The sequence below is a fragment of the Alosa alosa genome, chromosome 19 (genome assembly GCF_017589495.1).
Source record: "Alosa alosa isolate M-15738 ecotype Scorff River chromosome 19, AALO_Geno_1.1, whole genome shotgun sequence".
NCBI classification, from domain to species: Eukaryota; Metazoa; Chordata; class Actinopteri; order Clupeiformes; family Clupeidae; genus Alosa; species Alosa alosa.
In genome coordinates, this window is record NC_063207.1 from 14342876 (window position 1) to 14349530 (window position 6655).

A 6655-nucleotide genomic window follows, 5' to 3' on the forward strand; every position below is an offset into this window, starting at 1 on the left:
GAACATAACCTGGTCGGAGCAGGTTTGAGATGCAGCGTAAATTGCCATGGCAGCATACCTCGGTTAAAACCTATCCACCTTTCGTAGTACGGGTTAATCGGGAAGTTACGCCACACGTGATCAAGTTACTCTCGAAGTTACCCAGATAAGCCAGTAACCCCGCTTCGTAGTACAGGCCCCATGGCGTTAAGTCTCTCACCTCCTCCACCTCTCGCTGATGTTGAAAGTCGGATTATTTTGTGACAGCGACTTGTACAGATGTGACAATCATTTAAAGCACGCAAAATATGTGCAATTGTACCACTTGTATGTTTAAAGTCGCTTTGGTAGTTTATGTATTCTTCTGTATGACACTGCGACGAATAAGTAGCTTTGTTGTTCTCTCTCAGCTGGTCCCGCAGCTTCTATCAGCATCCGGAGCAAAGCTAACAGCGTGGAGGTTAGACGTTATCTGATTGGTTGTTGCACTCAGCCAATGACTGACACAGGGTTATCAAAGTTGTAGGCCTCATTGATAATCCCCGCCTTACGCGTCATATTTTACATTGCCCCTCACATCAGTTCATTGCCCCATATTCCTGTTTTTTTCTTCAACAAATTGTTTTGTGAGGAAAAGCATAAATATCTGCAAACTTTTTTTTTATCTAATAAGAGCGGCCACTGGGTGGCAATGAAGTTCTACTTATGTTGTAAAACTGTAGCCTATAGGCCTGCATGTAAGCCGCCTGTCTCTGAAAAGTTAAGATTGCTCATTGGTAAGTAGCTAAGTAGCTTTTCTCCAGGCCCGTGCTCAAACAGAAGTCTTCTGTCTTTGAAACAAAGAAACACACAAGCATAGCCTACACACAGTCTCATGCACACACACTTGCATGCATGCACACAGGCACACAGGCACATACACACACACACACACACACACACACACTTACACTTACACTTACATTTCATGCTCTCAGAACTAAAAAATAGCTCAGTTCAGGTCCTATGTTAAATTGTTAATATCTGTACTGTATTGAAACCTATTTTTTACAGTCTATGATTGAAACATGCTACAACTGCTTCTACATTCCCAATAATTCTGTAATCCTTGGCTGACTACAGTATATATTTTAGGCCTATTGTATTTATTTTATATAGGCTATTGTAAAGCCTACCCTAGTGGAGACCACTAAAAACTAATTGCTATAAAAGCTGATCTGACCACACAACAGGGTTGCTTGCCATCTCTGTTAAACCATCATCAACATTGTGCATTGTGAAGGAAACCTGGCTCCGTTTTCTTAAAACATTATAAACATAAAACCTCAGCTTCAAGCACTATATACAAAACCTCTGACTCCTCTTGCAAAATCAAACTTTCGCCTCAAAACAGTTTAGTCTGTGCTAAAAATGAAACTTTCACCTCAAAACAGATTTACCTGTGCTCAAAATCAAACTTTCGCTTTAAAACAGTTTTACTTGTGCTCAAAATCAAACACTGCTCTCAAATCATAAACATAGTGATCAAAATGATATACACTATCAAGCATTCAGTAAACAATACACCAGAAAATAGAAAACACATTGTTTAAAACATTTAGTTCTCAGGGAGAAGTACATTTTTAATCTAAAAAATAAATTTCATATTTTCCGTCATTGTCTTTTGATGAACGAAAACATCAACTACTTTCCTTTGCTTTTTGCATTTTCTTGTTCTTCCTCCTCCTTATACCCCTATTTTTATGGTACCCTGCATCTCACAAACTTGTCTTTGATTCTTGTTCCTTGTTGATATGAACTTGCAACCAGTCAAAATCTGTCAGTACTGTAAACAAATGGAAAGCACAATGTTCAGGGCCATACAATTTGTTTACAGTATTGTACAGTATACAGCCTACAATGCACTGTACTACAGTGTCCAAAATCTCTTTCTTGCCATCCTCCCTCCCTCCTCGTCCCCCACCTCGCATATGCACTCGTCCTCATCCTCTCACATTTTCTTCTATCCATTCTCATTCCCACCTTCAACAACCTGTTTGCTCTCTGAACTGGCTTATATTGATTTTGTCACATCATTTAAAACAAGTGAAATCAATTTTGAGTGGTTGTGTTTAATCAATGACATGTTTATGTCTATTTCTATTTCTATTTCATGTTTGCCACTTGTGTTTACCAGTATGGATGCATGTGCATTAGAGTGCAGGATGTGTTTTGAGAATGAGAATGTGTTCAAAGTTTTTCTAAAAATTGTAAGTGAGATCTGCAAATTGTGTTTTACCATGTGAAATGGTTTAAGGTATTGACAACAGAATGAACAATTAGCTTAATGAGTTCAAGCAACTGAGAATGTTCTTCAGCCAATGGGTTTTAGTGTTTTAGCATCTGAGAAAAACTGTAATATGACTTCCCTCTATCTAATCTCTGATCCGTTTGTCGCCTATCAGTATAGATACAGCAGAGAGGGTTAAAGCGGAGCTAGTAATCAAGGATCTTTGGATACAGTCCACAGGTAGCATTTCCTCATTCTCTTGACTCGTACCTCATTCTGTATACATTTCTCAATTTCCCATCCCGAAATGTTCTGGTGACCTTCAGTGGCGTGTACTACACAGTGCCATGGCCACATAGATTCAGTTGAGGACTGATGTTATCTCCCCTGTGCATCTCTACCTGATAGAATTCACAGTTTTTTTGTGGTCAAAAATAGTTTTTTCTTTTTTTCCAACTTTTGGAGGTAGTATTTTTGGGGTCAAGTACTACATAAGCAAAAAAGAGCTCTGTACTGAATTCTTTGACTGGTCAAGCGAACGGGCAAATTGTTAATCTAGAAATAGCTTTAGTGGAATTGAGGGTCATAGTTAAGTTAATCGTTAACCTTTAAACACTGTTCGTTGCTACCCCCCTTAATTTACTGTTCGCGGTCAAATAGGACCGAACAGTTTTAACTGCTCTTAAATACCAATACCATGACAAAAAGTATTATTTAATAGAACATTATTGTAAACAGACCCTTATTAGAACAGTAACATCTACATCACGTGTGTTTGTGTGTGTGGGTGTGTGTGTTTCTGTATGTGCGTGAATGTGTGCGGACACTGTGGTTCACATGCACAGTGGCAACATGACAACATGAACTGTGTGTGTGTGTGTGTGTATGTGTGTGTGTGTGTGTGTGTGTGTGTGTGAGAGAGAGAGAGAGAGAGAGAGTGTGTGTGTGTGTGTGTGTGTGTGTGTGTGCTTCTGTGTGTGCATGCATGCATGTGTGTGGGAACATTGGTGGTAAGTTGTAGGAGTGTGTGTAAGGAGATATATTTTATCTCCTGGATGAAATGTATAGGCCTACTCTTTCTTATTAATTTCCTATGGCGGTCATTTTTGACCATAAACAAAAAAAGTGTTTCTACGTTGAATAATCACTCAAAATTCAAAGAAAGTAGTCAAAATAAATTCTATGTGTTCAAAAGCCTTTTGTGAAGGATATCATAAGATCTTGAGGCAATCTGATGAAAAATGACATATTTATGGTACAGGGAATGAGTAAATCAGTGTTAGAAGGTTAAGTTACTGTATTAGTGCTGTCCTCTGCATTTTACCTAGGGGTAGTGTACACAAACACCCAGAGCAGTGAGTATTTAAGCAATTTTTGCCTTCAAACAGCATCCTGTCGTCAAATCACTGTGGGATTTCAATCAATCATTACACACTGGACAATAAGATGCAAAATATAGTTCTCAAAATGAGCATCTTTACTACAACTTGTAATTTTTTCATTGAAATAGACCTACAGTAAATACCTTTGTGTTTTCTTCACCAAATAGGCAATGCAGTACTTTTTCTAGCCTAAATGTTCCTTATAGCTCCATAATTGCAAATAGCAATACAGAACAGACATGGCATCTCTTATGGATAATGAATGATTGCTGATTGAAGAATTGTGCAAAGGAGTTTCACACAGGTGTATCAGAGATTCAGACTTCTGCAAGGAATGTATACCACCTGTGAAAAGATGTTTTCCTTTCGTTTAGCACAGGAAACCAATAGAGTTTGGGGTCTTTGAATGACATCTGTGTTAACTGTTTTGCAAAAGGGTGTGAGAAATGTGTGAACACAATGAAAACATGTGAACACATTCGCAAGAGATGACTTCTGCTGTGCAAAGAATGTTCATGAAGACCAAATGGATCCCATTTTCTTTAAAAAGGTAAAAGCAATTGGTGATTTAATTGTGTTTTGTACCACCACGTTGATGGTTGGGGAGCGGGAAATGAGGCTTTTTAAAATGTTTTTGATCCATAGAATGATTCCATAAAGGGTTTTAAAAGTCAAAAAGTCTTTCTCTCTCTCTCTCTCTCTCTCTCTCTTTCTCTCTCTCTCTCTAATGTATTGTTGTAAAAGTTCATAAAACCACAATCTCAGTAAAGATCTGTAATGACTGATTATCTAATCAAAATTAATCTAATCTGATTTATTATGACCGCCGCGCAGCGAAGCGGCGGTCATATAGGTTTAGTCAGATTTTTTTTTTTTTTTTCTTTTTTAGCATGCCCAAATTTCCGTCAAGGATTCCCGACACTGAAAGACCGGGTACACCGAAACTTGGTGGGCATGTAACCCCACATGGATAGCATGGAACCATCGTTTTTCGTTTTGATCTGTAGCCCCCCCCCCCGCTGGACTGGACCCCCGAAAAGGAGGGTAGGGCAGACACAGTTTTCAGTGAATATCTCGAGAACCGTAGGGTTTAGGAGGACCATTTTTTTTGTATGTTGATCTCAAGGGGCCATGTCAACCCATTCCATAACCACTCATTTCATGTATAAGCCACCTAGTTAAACACAAAAAAGTAAAAAAATGAGGTGTTGTAATCGCAGGTATCTGTGACCTAACATAGTCAAAACTGCACGAAATTGGAGGTGTAGGATCATTATGACACCCTCTGTATGCACGCCAAGTTTCGTGGAATTCCGTTCATGGGGGGCCACACAATAAATTAATTTATGTTACTATACACCAACTGGCCTGTAGGTGGCCGGAGACAGTTTTCTGTGAATATCTCGAGAACCGTAGGGCCTAGGAGGTCCACCTTTTTTATGTATGTTGGTCTTAAGGGGGCATGTCAACCCATCCCATTACCACTTATTTCATGTATAGTGTTTCATGTTTATAGTGTAAAATAATGTATGTGTACATTTAGTGACGTACACCAACAAGGATTACCGTGGTACACAAAACTTGGTGGGCATGTAACCCCACATGGATAGCATGGAACTGTCATTTTTCGTTTTGATCTGTAGCCCCCCCGCTGGACTGGACCCCCCGAAAGGAGGGTAGGGCAGACACAGTTCTCTGTGAATATCTTGAGAACTGTAGGGACTAGGATGACCATTTTTTTCCATATGTTTGCCTCCAGGGGTCATGTTAACCCATTTCATGTGCACACATGTGCACAAACAGATACACACACACATACATTCACAGTAATCATACGTATGACACATACTAACACAGTAGACATATGTACGCTTGCATGCACAGGCACATACGCAGGCACACACACAAGCACGCACACACACACACACACACACACACACACACACACACACACACACACACACACACACACACACACATAACATAAACATGTACATGCACACATGCACACAATTCAAGAATTTCTCAGAATTATGAACAGGCAAGATGGAGGTGGGGTTGTATAAAATGAATTTTACATGTGAAATCTATGAACTAATCATGTTTTGGTACTTGTTGTCTAGCAGATACCAGTGAGAATTGAGTGTGGATAATGCAATTTAGTGAGACAGTTAGAATCATATAGGCCTTTCAGCGTGATTTATTTTTGTGGAAAAAATGTGCTGGACTGGGCGGCGGTCATATTTTGTACCGCTCTGCGGTACATCTAGTTTTGTAATGACTGATTATCTAATCAAAATTAATCTAATCTGATTCATTCTAATCTAATCTAATCAGAGCCTATCTTTATGCCGTTCCTCACTGTTGTCACACATGCAGTACACTGTTATAGACACAGGTATACAGAGGTCTGATTTCGTCATCCTCTCATCTTCCTGTGACCATGATCATGGTCGATGGAGATCACACATACAGTATATCGTAACTCCCCCTATTTCCACCGGTCCCGTATTTCCACCGTCTTGCACTATAACTCAGAGCGTGGTAAACAAAATCGGATATTTCAGGCAGTAAATGCTCCCGTTAAGAACCAAACCAGATTTTGTTCAAATCTACACAACTATGGCTACTGGAAAATGTATGGTTCATTTAGTAAATGTTATTTTGAGGTGTTAAAAAACATCGTTGTTTTAGAATTTCTGAACAAAAGTGGTGATAATTGGAGGTGTTACGATATGTTGTTATAATATTAAGAACAATGCTTGTTTTAGTCTGTATAATAACACCATATATAGTCTAAAATGCAGTAGCTTAAAAGGCGCTAATGGTTTGTATCTTTTTCTAACCATTCAGTTTTAGGATATTAGTCTCCTATTTTAATTGAATATGTTAATTGTTTACTAGACGTTTGTGTACTCATGTGGTGTGCTGTTGTGTCTCTTGGTGTTATCTTTGCTTCAGTCATGTGATTATACGTAATTTGATTATGGCAGGATTTGCAGCTCTTCCAGAATTGTTGGCGTTT